The 16,900-nt window shown below is 41.0% G+C and overlaps 1 long non-coding RNA gene across 1 annotated transcript; it reads right to left on the reverse strand.

Annotated features, from left to right (window-relative positions):
• Positions 1 to 1,556: 1,556 nt before the first annotated feature.
• On the reverse strand, positions 1,557 to 10,200 carry LOC113833586. The gene is made up of 2 exons (XR_003481525.2): positions 2,606 to 10,200; positions 1,557 to 2,520 (listed from the first exon to the last, which is right to left on the reverse strand). It is a non-coding gene; the product is annotated as an uncharacterized LOC113833586 (long non-coding RNA).
• Positions 10,201 to 16,900: the final 6,700 nt, after the last annotated feature.

Raw genomic sequence — 16,900 nt, forward strand, 5'->3', positions numbered from 1 at the left:
ATTCATTTGAGAGCACTCACGTGTGTTGCAGCCTATAGGACTTGCATCCTGATCTCTTCCAGTTCTTTCTCTCTGTTCTTTCCCCTAATGTTCCCTTACAATGTATTTGCCACTGTGTTGTTGCCTAGGTTTCCCATCGATTGCTCACATCTTCAGTGAGCAAATTATTATGATTTCCTTGCTGTCTTTCCCTTAGTGATAAATGTATATCCGTGCCATAACTCTTCTTTATCTACAAACATCTTTATTCATCACTTTGAAGTTAGAATACGGGGCATAGAGACAGAGTCTCAAATAGGCAGCAAAGACAGGCATCCTGCTCTCTAATTCTTCATCAAATGATATAGGAAACATTTTTTTAACTAAAAATGGAAAGAAGTTTCTAAAGCAAAGGATCTGTATTTGCTCCTTTGTTTCCCTATGTGTATAAAACATTTATACATCTCCAGGACCCCCAGCTCTCAAAATTTTTCTATCCCTCTTTCCTTGGTATCCCCCCAAGGATTATGTGTAAGGATTGCATTGCAGAGTTACCAGTTAGGGCTAGATACCCCAAGTCACTTATTCTCTGCATGCTGAGCAGTTGTAAATATCCACAGACTCCTCCATCTCCTACAAAAAGAAGCTTCTTGAATGAGGGGTGAGAGTTCCACTTACCTGTGGGCGTAAGAACTTTGAATGCAGCTAAAAACTACATTGGTTTAGGAGAATGTCAGGAATAGGTTCTCCTCTGTGGTCTATAACCACTCTTGCCATGGGTAGTTGAATGGATGAATAGGACCGGGCATGAATTCTCTCCTATTGAGCAGACCTTAAGCCCAATTAGACAATTGTTGATTACTGTGGTGATAAAAATGTCACTATTGTACTGTTGGGGATATCTTGCAGGACCAGTCATTGTTATGGTTCCTAAGCATCTAAGCCTGGTGGACTATTGACTGAATTTCCTCCTTGGAACCTAACATAGCACATTCAGATACTATAAGAGTTTCAAAAATAAGAAACACAAAAGGGGTTGAGGAGGGATGGATACAAGTGAACAAGAGAGAATGTTCTAATTGTTCTTTTGGATGGGGTTTAAGCATCTTTTTTTTGTGGAAACAGAGACTGTCATGCTGGGACATGCTTTTGAACCAATTTCTATGGGAGAAAATAGCTTGCATTATCAAAACCTTTGATTTGATTATGATTTGCAATTTATAAAAGCCTAAGCAGTACTTTAGTCATGACATCAAGATAATAGTTACCTGTTTCTCAAGAACGTGACCATTCAAAACATGTCATCACTAATTTCTTTCTTCTTTTGAGAATAATTAAAGCTTGGTGGTTGCTTCATTGAGACATTTTCTCTCCACAACATGATTTGTAGAAATTCTGAACTCCATGGATTATTCAAAAATGACATTATCAAGTTATTTCCATGAATCAGGAATTCCTACAGTAACTCATGCCAGGTTAATGGGAGCAGAAGTAAGGCTATGAAGACAGAGAGGAAAGCCCTGGTAGTAGAAGTATATACTATCCACAACAGTCAAAGCTACGTGTTGACAGGCATGTGTGTGTGTGTGTGTGTGTGTGTGTGTGTGTGTGTGCGCGCGCGCGCGCGCGCGTGCACACATACACACATGAAGGTACGTACCCACAAACTCCATCAAGAGTGTGAAAGTCAGAGAGTGAATTTGGGGAGTTGGTTCTCATCTACTCTGGGCTCCAGGGATCAAATCCATTGTCAGGCAATTGCTTTAACCTGATGAGCCATCTTACTGCCCATCACATTATTGGCACTGTGTGCACTCACCTGTGTTGCACTTGGCAGAGGAATCTCAATGACTGAAGTGAACAAAGGGTTTGGTATCATCGTGATACTCTCATTAGCAGGAAATGGCGGCAATGGAAACAGAGCCCTCACTCAAGCACCACTTTGGTTTAGAAAGTCAAAACAGTCCCTCATTGGAATTCTGTCTGGGAAGCAAAGAATGATAAAATTCCAGTACCCAACTTTCCAGGTTATGTCTGCCTCTCTCACTTCTGACACGAAGGCTTAGAAAGGATAAGAGAGAGACTCCGTGTCAGGCCACACACCTCATTCCACACTGTAGCGTGTATCTGGGGCTGTCCACAAAGAAAACAGTATGATAATCAGTGGCCAAAAAGATCCATGAACTGAGTCAGGATGAATAGAAAGCTAATAGCAGGGGAGGAATGGAAAGACAGCTTGTCTGGAATCCAGCTCTTAAACATATCCTGTCCCCTCCAAAAAATACAGGGAAGCATGGAGAAGCATGGTCCAAAATAGTATTTCTCAAATGTCTAATTGCATAGAGATCAAACATCGACTGAAGGCTCACAAAGTCAACTGTCTATGGTTGAGGGTCCTTATATTCTCAAGTCCAGAGGGTTACACGATGCCTTCTTTTTCTTTTTCTTTTTCTTTTTCTTTTTCTTTTTCTTTTTCTTTTTCTTTTTCTTTTTTTCCATGACTGTTTGTGCCTCCGAGTGGCTTTCAAGCAGAAGGACCCACTGGAACATGTAGAAGCAGGAAAACACGAGCTGTAACACCAGTGCCACCTCCTTCCACCTGTGACAACTTTTGCATGCCACTTACCCTCTCAGAGCTCATTTCATTTATTTATGAAAACATCGCCACCCATCTTGCAGGATGTTTGTGAGGAGTAAACCAAATGGAGGGTTTGACAGCACCTGGAACAATTTCAGAGACTTGGTGACAGAGCACCCATCTGAGGTCTCCCAGGACATTGCCAAAGATTAGATGGCAGTGTGGGTAGTTTCCCTCCACTTTCCACACCTCAGATTTGTTCATGTACTTGTTCACTGTAAGTGAACTCACATTGGAAAGAAAAACCCTGAATGGAATACTTGGAAATTAAAGCATACACTTACCAGACACTACAGGATACAATTTGCTCCCCCTCCCAGTCCTTCAATGTGTTCTTTTGGGGAATATTGAAGGTTCTTATTTGATAACTATACTCTTTCCATCATAGACATCTCTCATTGGAAATAGCTTCCACAGTGCAGAATGGCATTATGTCTTTCTCAGTATTTTAGCTTTTCTAGCCAGAAGGACTCTGAAGCAGGTGCTTGGTTTAATTAAACAAGTAATCTTAACAACAGAATTGCTAACTATGTGAGGTAATAAATAGACTTAGTTTATTTACTACTCTATGATTTATACATGTAGCTGAATATTATCATACATTATAAATAGTTGTATAATTTTATTTGTCAATTAATAATAATTTCTTCGTTCATTTTCTCATCTAAAACTTAGGGAAATGATAGTACGTACCTCATAGGATTATCAGTTTTAAAAGATATGGTATATATAAAATACTCTTTATAAAGATCCATATTTGGCTTATTTGACTTGTCATAAAATAAACCTCAAAAGCAAATCTAAATCTATCTGTATGTGCTTAGTCTGATGCTCAATGCTTATCTTTAATTTTCTATTTTTAATGTGAAAAAAGTTTTTCAATAAACATGTTTCCAATAAAATTTTGTTTGTTTCCATGGTGAGTCTAAATTCTACCAAGGTGACACTCAAGGTTTCCCATCACAAAAATCTACTTCATTGTCTATGTTAACTTTCACACTGTGAGCTGAAGTTCTGCTGTACGTATCAAAGCCCTGGGGTGTTTGGGGGATTTCCACCTTCTCTTTCACTGTCTTGTATATTTTCACTTGTTCCAAGCATACTCTTAGTTTACATCATCTGTTTTTAATTACTTATCAGTTTAATTTTGCTTTACATTTTTAAAGGTAGTTGAATTATGACAGCAAAATGACTAAGGCTGCTCTACACATTTGAGTTATCAGGGAAATAATGAAATCAAGGAAAGAAAGTGCACATGGCTTGCCTCTGAAACAGCACATTAAATCAAGCATAAGGCTGAAAAGAAAGAATTGTGGAAGTCAATGCCCTTTTTTTCCTATTCAAAGGGGAAGAAAAAGAAAATCTCTTATACAAAAATATGGTTCGTATAACAAGTAACTCAAAATGTAGTTGGAAACATGTACAAACACACACATACACAATCAGCAGGGTAGATGTAGCATTTATCTTGGATATGATACAAGCACATGTAATCGGTGAGGTAGGTGTAACAGTTAACTTGGACCTGTGTGTGCACGTACACACACACACACACACACACACACACACACACACACACACACACACGCAGCACACCAGTGAGGCAGGAATATCAATTACTTTTGTCTCATCACACATCATTCCAATGCTGAGGTATCTAAAACAATCATTTATCCAGATTTTGATTCTGAATAAAAATCTGAATTGTAGAAAGCCGGATGGTAATGCTGGCATTGTTGGGATCTTTGATAGAAGCATGGCTGTACTTCCAACACAATAGCTCAGGGTTTACAAAATGGAAGTGGTGAGACTTCTTAGTGACTGGACTCTAAAGTCTTGTACTGAATCATTGGCAATTTCACTGGCTGGAGGCAAATCTTGGTGAGTCTACGTTTGGGCTGTGGAGGTGAGCATAGGGAAGGGTATGCATACCAAGATCTATTGGAGCTGTTTTTTGGAAACCAAAGATTATATTCCCTATGTTGAAACAAAATTTGTCCTCTTTTTCTTAAGTTGACCCTGCATATTCTATGCAGTACAAAGTAAGCCTGTTTTCTATGGAAGGCCTTAATCCTAAAGACCCTGTAGATGGAAGTTCTGTCTCGCCTGGTCCTGAAGCCATTCAGTCCCAAATAAACACACAGAGGCTTATATTAATCATAAACTGTTTGACCAATAGCTTAGGCTTCTTATTGGCTAGTTCTCTCTTAATTATTAACCAATTTCTATTAATCTGTGTATCTCCAAATGGTCTTGACTTACCAGTGATGCCTGGATCTCTTGCTTCCTTGGCAGCTACATGGCGTCTCTCTCTCAACTCATTCTCCCAATTTCTTTTCCTAGAATTCTCCTAGTCTGGAGGCCTCTTTTATACTTCCTGCCTTGCTACATCCTGCCTGTCCATTGGCTGAAACAGCTTTATTCATCAACCAATACGAGCAACATATATTCACAGCATACAGAAGGACATCCCCATAAAGATCCAGTGTAAATGCTTCACTCAATTCTCACTTGAGGAAGAATACAGTTTTGAGTTTTATAACTATTATGGTGATTCTTACAAAGATTTACTCTTTTGGGTCAATGGTCAACTGAGACCCAACCCTGAATAAGAGGATTGTTGATAGGCAGAAAAATGCCCATAAGATGTTCATACCTTAATTCCTGTAAATCCCCCAATGATTGTGTGTAAACACATGGTGTGTGTGTGTGTGTGTGTGTGTGTGTGTGTGTGTGTGTGTGTGTGTGTGTGTGTCACATATACATACATAAGTATTATAATATTAGGTGGCAAAGGGCTTTTGCAGATAGGTTTAAGTTGAGAGATGTCCAGGCAGTCGCCAAGTCTTGAAGAGTTTCCAATGGCTCCTCCAGCAGAGAGAAGTGCTGTGAAAAGGACCAGACCTGCCACATCACAGCCATCTTAAAAGGTGGAGGAAAGGCACCATGCAACTGAGCTCTGGGGTGGCCTCTAGGAGTTTAGAATGTTCCTAAGCTTATAGCCTGCAAGAAAACAGGGACCTTAAAGTCAAAGAACAAAATACCAACAGCAACCAGAAAGGTCAGGAAATGGATTCTCCCAAGAAGTTCCCAGGAAACATCAGTGACTGAGCAGCTGAATTTCAGTTCAGTGGGACCTGGGCTGCATTTCCGACCACAGGAATTTTAAGGAAATCTCTTTGCATTGTCTTAAACTTTATGTGTTTATGGTAATTTCACATGGCAGAAATAAAACTAATGCAATCTATTTGATTGCTGATGAACAGAAATACAAGGCACCATGGTTTTTTGTTTTGTTTTGTTTTGCTTTTGGTTTTTTGGTTTTTTTGGGCAGAATGGGTTTGCCTTGGCTTACTGGGCATCTGGATTGCAGATCGATTCAGGCTACACTCACCAAAACACAATGTCTTTTCCACACCAATAACTGTGATTGTATGCATTTCCCCTTTACTAAGCAAATACAAAATGGTACATTGAGGCTGATTCATTTTCATCCTTACCTACAATTTATCCTTGCATCATGTCAAGACATTCTGGAGTCTCATTTCTGTCATCAACTGGTCTAGCCCATCAGTCAACAGATCCTAAAGGGAACTTCTACCACCCTATGGGATTCACACCCTGCTCTGACCCCTGTTTACAAAAAGTGCAGCTTTATTCCCATGTCTCTTATGGGACCGTGTCTCATAACCCTGAGCAGAAGTGATCTGCCCCTTGGTCAACTGCACGCAAGTTTAGCATCTGTGTTACTGATGTAGCATACATGCATTTAGATGATAACTACTCATCCTTCCTCTTAAGCCATAGTCCTTTTGAAAACAAGGTTTGACTTTTAAAATTTCATATTCCCCAAAGCCACTACCATGCTGCTTAACATAATAGTTGCTTTATGCAAAATAATAATCCATTTGGCAGGTCCTGATCGAGCCAAGGTATAGTAATCTAAAACAGTCATTATTATTTTAAGTGGATATATATATATATATGTATATATATATATACATATATATATATATATGCAAACAAGTACTCAATACTCAAGTACACAAATAAATAACTTGTTACCCAAAGCATCAAGAGGTTCTTCTGAGGGGAAAATGATGACTTGGAGCAATGTTTGTATACTTCATTGCTGTGCCATATGCTTGGATTCATGAACACATTCCATCTCAGACTCCCCGAGAACAGCAGTTGGGTTTTCAACTCAAAGAACCTAGCATGGTGCCTAAGACTAGGATGTGTTTAATCCCTTTTGACAATCTGTTCAGCTCTTTGTGACGGTTTCTGCACACATGACACCAGCACCATCTCAGTACCGCATTGTCACATTCGTTCAGTGCCACAGCAATGTCAGCATTAAGTGTTAGTGTGAATGGGCAACCAATCAGCTAGGACAATGCTGACTGTCAACTATAAAAGACCCCAACTCAAACGAAGTCATCAATAGAGCTGTTTATAGAGCAAAGGAAGAGAAATTCAGAGGGAGGGTATTTAGAAGCTGGACTCTTCAGCCACCCAGCACCATCATGAGGCTTATATGCATGTGTTGTAGATACAGAAACACACATACACACATATGCATATATACACGAACATATACATACATACATACATACATACATACATACATACATACATACATACAAGCTTTCCACTGATCCTAACTGCTGCCTCAGTCTTGCTCCTCTCAAGGTCACAAGAAAACTGCCTTTGTTCAAGCCACAACTTCCAGCAGAACAATAGTCTGTGTCATGAAAGAAATGAACTTTTTCATATGAACCTCCCAGAAGACTTCTCTCCATAGTTAGTGTCTTGCCAAAAATAAGGGCACATACCCACTCAAAACCAATTGATGGCAAGCCATTGGGAAGTGTGCTTGTGAGGTGAAACAGGACTGGAGGTAAGAGTGTGATCCACAGTGGGGATTCTTTTAGAAAGAAGTGAAGGAGTAAAAACTGGAAAGAAAGCTGACAAAAACACCAGTTGTGAACATCAAGTCACCAATATATATATATATATATATATATATATATATATATATAGAGAGAGAGAGAGAGAGAGAGAGAGAGAGTATACAGTCCCCGTTTTCCTCTTTACAACTTTGTGTGAGTTCTCTTCTCTGAAAATACCCATGCTTCACTTGAAAGCCATTGGGAAACTAAAAATTGCTTCCTGCTTTTACGTCGTAATGTTTATGCTGAAACAGAACAACAGGCCACCATACACACTAGCGCATGCCTCTGGCTTGCCAATCCAATTCTCACCATAGTTTTTGAAAATAAAGAATCTTTGAGAGGTGCCAACTTCTAGAGTCTCCACTCTGTGTCAGGAGTTGGTCCTCTGCCTTCTGGGAAAAAAGTGATGGCTTATGGCTGCGATGAAGCACTTGAAATTGGGATTGTTTAATGTAAACAGACATTTCTCCTTCCGGATAGAGTCAAGATGTTTATCACACAACTGAAATCTAACTTTTTTCCCTCAATTTCCAAGGAAACTGCAAAATAGAATGTGTGAGCTGAAGAAATTTCCCTGGAGCATTTGCAGGGGCTGGGGTGGAAGGGAGTGTTTAATAAAAGAATTGAGGAAAATCCATAGATCAATCCCTTTATTTTTAAGTATTTTATAATGTGAATCTTTTAATTTAATGATAAATCAAGACTTAGACTATCCTCAAATCCTAACTCTTGCTTGCTTTGTGGAATATGATCTATACTTTCAAAACCACTTTTTGATTATTAATGTTTGATTCTCAAAGTTGATATGGAAGGGAGGTAGAACCATGCATGTCTCCCTCATCAATTCGGAAAACACATTTCAGGCATTAACTGATTTGCCCTAAGTCACAAAACATGTTAGCGGCAAAGTGTGTCCTGGTAGTGAGATATCCTAATTTATCCTAATTTTTAAACTTTGTTTTCCTGAATTACAAGGTGCTGTCTGATAACATGTTCCTCCTTTCTTCCAGTTAACTGAGAAAATGGCTCACTTAGTGACAGAGCTTAGGAAAACACTCGTTAGATTATCGAAGGCACCAACCAGCTGTCCTACTGCAGGTCTGGACATTCAGAGATAGATGCTGGACAAAGAGAAAGTCCTCTCAGGCCCATGTATAGGGGGCTATCATCTCTGCACAATGGGCTGACCCATGTGAAACTTAGTGATGCGTTTGAGTTGAACAGAGACTGAGGGAGATGAATACAGAGTTCCAAGGAAATTCAAAGCTGGATGGTTTTCTGGCACAGTCTGTGAGCTCACAGATCTCTAGGCCTATGTGTTGCACACACTCAGATGAGTGTTTTCTTCCTTCTTTGGTCTAATCTTTTCCTGGCCACTTCCACATGACCAAGGTCCAGTCAAGTTCCATTTTCCTCGGTGGTGTCAGCCTCACTGAGTCTTATCTCACCCTAAGCTATAAGAAGGTATCAAACTCTGGTGGAGGCTTGTAGCTTGTCTGCATATCTACAGGGCATCTGAGTGGCAGTGCAAGATAAAACAGCACAACTCCTATTCTAACCAGGGTGTCCAATAGTCACCACAATGATCACAATGCCCTACCTTCTTCAGAACACAGCATTTGGCCCTGCTACTCAGCCTGTCTTCCTTGGATTTATTCTATCATCGTAAACAGTCTTCTGGCAAAGCACCTCTCCAGCTGTCGCAATCACCTCACAGACAGATGGACAGTGCATCTTCCTAGCCAGCTGTTTTGGTAGTTTTTGTTTGTTTGTTTGTTTGTTTTGGTTTTTTGTTAGCATGTTCTATTAGCTAGATTGCTAGCATCGCATAGATGGTGCTCTAAGATGGGGATTTCTCCCCACACATTTGCTGATTGCCTTTCATGCTTAGATCATGTATGAAATGCCATGTTGAGATCTCCAGGAACATGGAGATTTGCATGCTTTTTCTCCTTGGGACATTCCTGACCACTCTTTAATTGTCCTAGTCTTTGCCTTAAGGGATTTAAATGACTCATTTTTAAAGAAATATGGGGGGAACAAAAGTTGGCTGGATGCTGCCAATAGATCTGTGTGGTATTTGCATCCCATCTTTTGTGTTTCTTCATTGTCTTATGGGCATATCATGGTTGTTGCACTCATGAATTTATAACAACTATGGTTGACTGCAGAGAACTTGTCCAACATCAAGCCCATGAATGAAGGTGTGATTTGGCCATTAGTAGTCACTCAAGCTCCAATAGATAGTTCCACATCCATGCTCATACAATTTGCCCTTGTTAAATCTAGTGGGTCACAAAACAAAACCAAAAAGATTTGAAAGTGAGATAGAGACTGAGAGAGGGTTAGCGAAGAGAATAAGACAGTAGAGAGATGAATGTGACCATAGCATCTCATGTAGATATGTGCATGTATAAAATAGCCAGAAAGAACAATTTATTTTAAAAAGAGTTTCTCCCAGTGAAAATGAGAGGTATATGTGTAGATGTCCTTGGGGCTTAAGAAAAGGAGAGCTGGGTGGTGGCGGCACACACCTTTAATCCTGCCATGGGAGTCAGAGGCAGGCTGATCTCTGTAACTTTGAGGCCAGTCTGGTCTACAGAACTAGTTCCAGGACAGTCAGAAGAAATCCTGTCTTAAAAAACCAAAATGAAAAGTAAAGAAAGAAGAAAGAAAGAAAGAAAGAAAGAAAGAAAGAAAGAAAGAAAGAAAAAAGAAAGAAAGAAAGAAAGAAAGGAAGGAAGGAAGGAAGGAAGAAAGAGAAAGGGGGAAGGAAAAGATAAGCAGCTACTAAGTGTTCTTGGGGACATACCTATACTTGATGCAATAGTTCAGAGCAACACAAACAACTCAGGGATGGATTCTATCGAATTCTGAGTCATAAAAAGGTAACTCCAAAATTTATCATTGACATGGGACACTATTAAGTATGCTAAGTGACAGACATACATTGTGGCTGCTCTTCATCAGTCCTGTCCTTTCTAGCCCATCTAAATGAGCAGATGAGAATAAAAACACATGTAGTAGTAGCAAGGTCAGGCTCTTCCCTCTGTGATCATGTTTAGCACTAACCTACATCTTAGAAGGCTGAGAGAAATGTCCCTCATGGCACAATGTTAAAAAATTGGCCATTAGGACCACTCCCTTACTCCCTCAAATTCAAAACTTTCATTTAGGGTTCTAAGAGTTGGAATTACTCCAATTGGGAGTAAATATAGGATGTTTCATAGTTTCAGAAAAAAATCCTAAGTATATAAAGTAAGGAAAACAAATGTTAGGTATACAAAGGAGGTTGACTAGTGAGGTCCAATTCACATTACCTTAACTGAATGGCTTATCTTACATATGTAGCCTAACCCAGTTTTATTTTTATGTATTTAGTGTGTGTGTGTGTGTGTGTGTGTGTGTGTGTAGCTGTTGTACAGGCAGCATGTGCCATGGAACATATGAAGATGTTAGACAAAAACCCTTGAGGATAGGTTTCCATGCCATTCTGTGGGATCTTGAGATCAAGCTCACTCCTTGGCACAACTGTCCTTCTTTCCCCACTGAACCTTCTGAGCTATCTCCTTGGCCCCCACCCATGTATTTTTATTAACTTGTGGGCAGGAAGGGAAGGAAAATGTCCATTCTTGTTGGCATTTGACTTTACTCCTCCCATGCTCAACAGGCCTGAGTCCTATTCCATTTGTCTCAATTCATTCTGCAAGGGAATGCCTAAAGTAGAGAAAGACTCAGTCAGTCACAGCTTCTATCTCGGGCCTCTCCCTAATCGACTTCATACTAATCTAATCTCAGAATATTAAAAAACAATCTTCGGGATCACAGAGGCCAAGCCCCTGCTTTCTCCAACATCCACCCCCAAGAATCTGTTTTTCTGTTAGAACTGGCTTTGAAGCAGCTCTACCACCCCCCTCTCCCAATACCAGAGCCAGGGATGAGCCAGGCAGGCCAGGACAGGCTTTTGGAAGTGGGAGAGCAGATGATCTTCGAAAACAGAATGTACTTATAGCAATTCTTGGAAAGTCAGAGAAGGTTAGAACTGGAGTCAGCATCAATTTCTCCCAGCAGAGTTAATGACCTTTCTCACTTAGTTCATGGCTTGGATGTGAACATCTGTCCCACAGTGGGAAAGCGATGAATACTCATCTGAATTAAAAACTAGGTCCAGAAGCGATAACCATCCGGTCACATGCTGCTGCTTCTGTGGTTTGTGTCATATTTGTTCATCAACATATAAATTAGTCAATCCAAAGTCAGTTCCTAAGTCTGTTTTCTTAGAGCTTGTCATCTTGTGGGGTGCAAGTGAAGATGTAGGGGAAAATTCAGACACTGAGTTGTATGCGACTATCCAAGTACAAAATGTAATAGGGTCATCAAGCATGGACTACTGGCCTAATCAAGGAAATCAAGGGAAGTTTCTCAGAGAAAGTGACACATACTCTGAAACGTACAGGAGTAAGAGGAATTGATCAGTCTAAGAGAACGTGAGCTCAGATGCCTGAGGGAATGACTCAGTAAGAAAAATCTTTGTTGGACAAGCATGAGGACCCGAATTCAGAGTGCCACCACACATGTAAAAATCCAAGTGTGGTGGCACATGTTGGAAACTCCAGTGCTGAAGGAACAGAGACCACTGGATTCCAGAAGTTTGTTGAAACAAGATCGGGGTTCAGTGAGAGACCCTGTCTCAACAGATAAGGTGGGGAGCTACAGAAGAAACAATAACATTGGTCTCTGGACTTAACATGTCGGCACACAGACAAGCATACTTTTGCATGCATGTGCTCATACACACACACACACACACACACACACACACACACACACACACACACACACACCAAATAGAAGAGAAAGAGAGAGAACACAAGAAAAGAAAGGAAGGAGAAAGGGTGGTAAAGGCTCAGGACAAGGGAACACATCTAATCTGAGGCAGTAGGCAAGTTCAAGACAATAGCCTGTAGCATAAGAGGATAGGAGACTGGAGACAACGAGCATGGGGGATCTCCTATGTCCTCTTTCATTTCTTATAGTCATAGACTGTTAAAGTGAGAGGGACATCCATAGTCAACACCCCTCCTCATTAGATGTGAAGACACTGAGGGCCAGAGGTGAAAGGTGACATATCCAAACTTAAACCTTTTCAAACAAGGGTACACACAAACTAGAATTCTGCAACTCTTAAGTCCAGAGTTCTTGTCATAGTCCACTTACTTTCCTTTGCAAGAGTATTAGAAACCATTGGCTTTTCATTCCCGGACTAGAGATCAGTTAAGAATGTGGGGAATTAAGCTGAGAAATCTAATGTCTCATATCCAAAAACTTTGCTTTGTTTGCATAGGATTTTGGCTTAGTGGGCAATTTAAAAGTGTTTATCTTCTAGGTAAATACATCTTTTTGTATTAGAACCATGCCATATGCTAGTGCCCCTGGCAAAGGTGCTCCATGCTTAAAACAGTTCTCTCTCTGTGTATATGAGACAGAGACAGACAGACAAAGAGACAGAGACAGAGCTGAAACAGAGAGAGAGACAGAGAGAGAGAGAGAGAGAGAGAGAGAGAGAGAGAGAGAGAAGTGGGAAAGGAAGGAGAATGAACAAATGACAAGGAGACATTATTAGCACAAAAGAAAAATTTACAGACATTACATATTCTCTGAAGAACAGGGAGAAATTAATGGCAGGAGGAAGAGAGGCATCCACCGATTAAGAGACACAGGTAAAATTTAAATAGGTGTGAAAATTGATAGCAGCCATTTGGGCTGGAACAAACGGAACATACCAGCACAGCTCAACGTAGACTGTACAAACTTTTTAATGCCAACAACTTTGGTGGGCAGTAGGGTACTGAAGAAAGTTTTGGAGTGATAGAAAGGAATGTCCCCATCAGGACTGTGAGCAGCACTGAGGTCACATTGCAGCCTGTGATGTATGACCCTGGTGCCTATCACCCTTTGGGGACTGAAGCACTAAAGCTTCTAGCTGTTGAGACTGAGCATTAGTATCTGAGAAGAAATGCAATCGGCTTCTAGAAATTATTCACCCAATGCCATACTCCTTTCCCAGACTCTTGTATCTGGAGGTGGGGCACATCTTACTGGACTCCTTGCCCAGGTCCAGAGCTCCAGGTTGGAAGAGGCCCTTTCTATGCTTTTCAGCATTCTCTACAACAAACTCACTCTTCACTTCAGTCTTCCTGAAGAGTCTGATCAGCCATAGGGAGATGTGCTGAGTAGAGAGACTGAAAGCCAGGTTTCCAATTAGAGAGCATTACTTCTCATAGCCTAACCCTGGAGGGGCCAATGAGCATCAAAAGGGAAAGAGAAGGGAAGGGGTGACTGGGAAAACTACTTTATTTCTTTCCTCTTTAAACCCTCTAGACCAAGAGCTGTGGATGGGATTCATGGTTGGAGCACTCACCTAACATGCATGAGGTCCTGGGTTCGGTCCCTAGTATTACAAGAATGAAAACCTACCATCCTTCTTCAACTTCTCACAACATCACAGACCATCTTTTCTTTCCTAGAGACTCAGATGTACAGTTTCCCACACCAATGACATATTAGAATACCTCATGGGTTTAAAAAAATGCAGCTTTATTATTCCACCTCAAGGAACTGTGACTTATTTGTTATCTGTGGGAAACTCCAGCAGAAAGAGCCATATACTACTGCCCAGGTTTACACCACACACATGTAAAGGCATTTTCTTATTTGATTCATACACATACTATACACATGTGCATGCTATTATTATCACCCCATTTAATAAAGGGAGAGACTGAAGTTGAAAGAAACTTAGCAACATGCCTCTGGGCACCTAGCTAAATAAGAGATAAAGTAAAGATTAAAGTCATTCAAGGTCTCTTGGTGTTCTCTATAACTCACAACCCCTTCAGCCCTAGTGAACAGAATTCTCAAGACCTGTCCTGGCACATGCGTCTCCTTTCTCCCCACCTTTGCTAATGCTGTCTTCTCAACTCACCCCACCCTTCTCCTTAATACAAACTCTGAGAGAACCTCAGGGCAATCTGAGGTGTGTATACAGCCATTCACAACACTGCCATCATGATCCTATCCATCAACGCTGTGGCTCTAAAATGTTGTCTGGCTATTTTGGACCACAGGGAAGACTCCTGATTCACACATGCCTTCTAGCCAATGAATTTGCTCAGATTGTTAATTTGATTTACCTTTTCTGTGCCTCCTTGCTTATCTATAGACTTCAGGCTCTGAGAGGAAAAGCAGAGACCTCCATTACACTGAACAAACTTTTCTGACCCCTTTCTGTGTAAACTATGCAGTAGCAACCAGGAGAACAACAGACTGAGGCACGCCTTTGAGAATGCCCAACAGCTCTTCTGCTCACATGGCTCCTTCTTCATGAGTGACAGGTGATTTTGTGAACAAAGCACAACACACACACAAAAAAACAGAGAGACAAAGATATGGAGGGAGAGAAACAGGCAGACAAAAAGACAGACACACAAAGACACAGACACAGACATGGGCACAGAGACAGGTAGGGTGAAGTTATGAGGGTTCTCCAGAGAGGCTGGTGAGAGAAGCCTTGCCAGGAAGTCAGTGAATATCTCTAAGAAGACAATGTAAAGAATGTTTGTGTATCTAGACTTAGGGGCAGATTTTGGTGATTATTTCAACAAATAAATACTGGACATTTACGTTTATAGCCTCCTTCTTCTCCATTCCTTCATGCAATCCTTACATCTCTTTCATCCTGCCTTTCCCATCCTTCCGCTTCCCTTCACCTCCATCTCTGCCACCTTCCTCCTGACCCTTGCTACCCACCAACCCATTTCCTCCTCTATGTTACTATAAATCTTTCTGCCAAAAGCCGCCTGAGCCCCACTGCCATGTGTGAGCTTTACGACAGCCGCCTGCCCGAGTTAGGCCCAAATGAATACACAGAGAGACTTGTATTAGTTACAACGCTGCTTGGCCAATGACTAGGATTCTCATCTGTTAGCTCAGTCTCAATTATCATACATCTATATATTTTATAAGACTTATCTTATCGGACGCCTTATTGGCGTCCCTCCTAGCTGGTGGATCACATGTGCCGCTGGAGCAGGAGCTGAGGAGAAAAGAGAGGGCCCTTCCTGTTTCTCTTTCGCTTAAATATGAGTCTCCTTGCTATGTCACTTCCTGCCTGGATCAGCACTTCTCTACTACATTTCCCAGAATCCTCTTTGACTCCTACTTCCGTCTAACTTGCTGTCTCATTGGCCAAACAGTATTTTATTTAATAATCAATAAGATAAGTACATTCCCCATCACCTCTACAATTAGGGACGTGACTTTGAGGCTAAGTCTGAATCACATCACTTACTGTATTTCTCAAGAATGTTGAGACATGGTGAAATTTTAATCTAACTCTCCTAGAGTTGAGTCCTTCTCATATTCCCAGCTTCATTAGTCTTGATTTCATGTCCTTTTGTGCTCCGGCCATGTTAGGTTTCTTGCATGCTCCCTCCCAGCTCTGGTCCTTTTCATGCACTGTCCCCTGTGCTGGAGTTGTTTATTCCTGTTACCACCCCTTCCCCTGAACTCAGTCTCCTCATTCTGGACTCAGTATCATCATTTCATAGGTGGGTCTTCCATGAGGGCTCACCGGCTCTCTAACACTTGTTACCTGTTACTTGCACATCTGAGTCGGTCATCTCTCTTCCACTGCTTTGAAACACAATATCCATCCCTCTGTCTGTGTGTGTGTGTGTGTGTGTTCATGTGTATGTGGAGGCAAGCGATCAACTTCAGTTGTGGTCCCTCATGTGCCTTCAACCTTGTGTTTTAAGGCAAGGTCTTTTACTAGTCTGGATCTCACCAGGTACTCTAGGCTGGCTGGCAGTGAGCCGCAGGAATCCTACATCTCCACCTCTTCAAAGCTAGGATTATAAATGAGTACCGCCACACCTGCCCCTTTCCTTGTGGCTTCTAGGGATTGAACTCGGCTCCTCATGCTTATATGTCGAGCGTTCTATTGACTGAGCTATCTCCTCATCCCCTACTTTTACACATATTTTTTACTTGTTGGAATATGTCTCCTATCCCTTACTTCTTCCCAAATGACAAGTTGCATGAAGATAAAGCTTTTGTATGCTTTTTATAAAGCAACCAATTTCCAGTCCCAGACAAGTGCCTATGCTGAGAGGCCTTAAACATCTGTTACATGAGTAAATGAGAAAATCAGCAACTTAAAGAACATCATACACATCTAACACTGGACTCAGCCTCACCCTTACACAGGTAACAATCTAGATCTACTCTCTACCTTTGTAGATCTTCTAGTTGAGTTCTGGCTAAGAAA

This window comes from Cricetulus griseus, chromosome 2 (assembly GCF_003668045.3).
Source record: "Cricetulus griseus strain 17A/GY chromosome 2, alternate assembly CriGri-PICRH-1.0, whole genome shotgun sequence".
Taxonomy (NCBI): domain Eukaryota; kingdom Metazoa; phylum Chordata; class Mammalia; order Rodentia; family Cricetidae; genus Cricetulus; species Cricetulus griseus.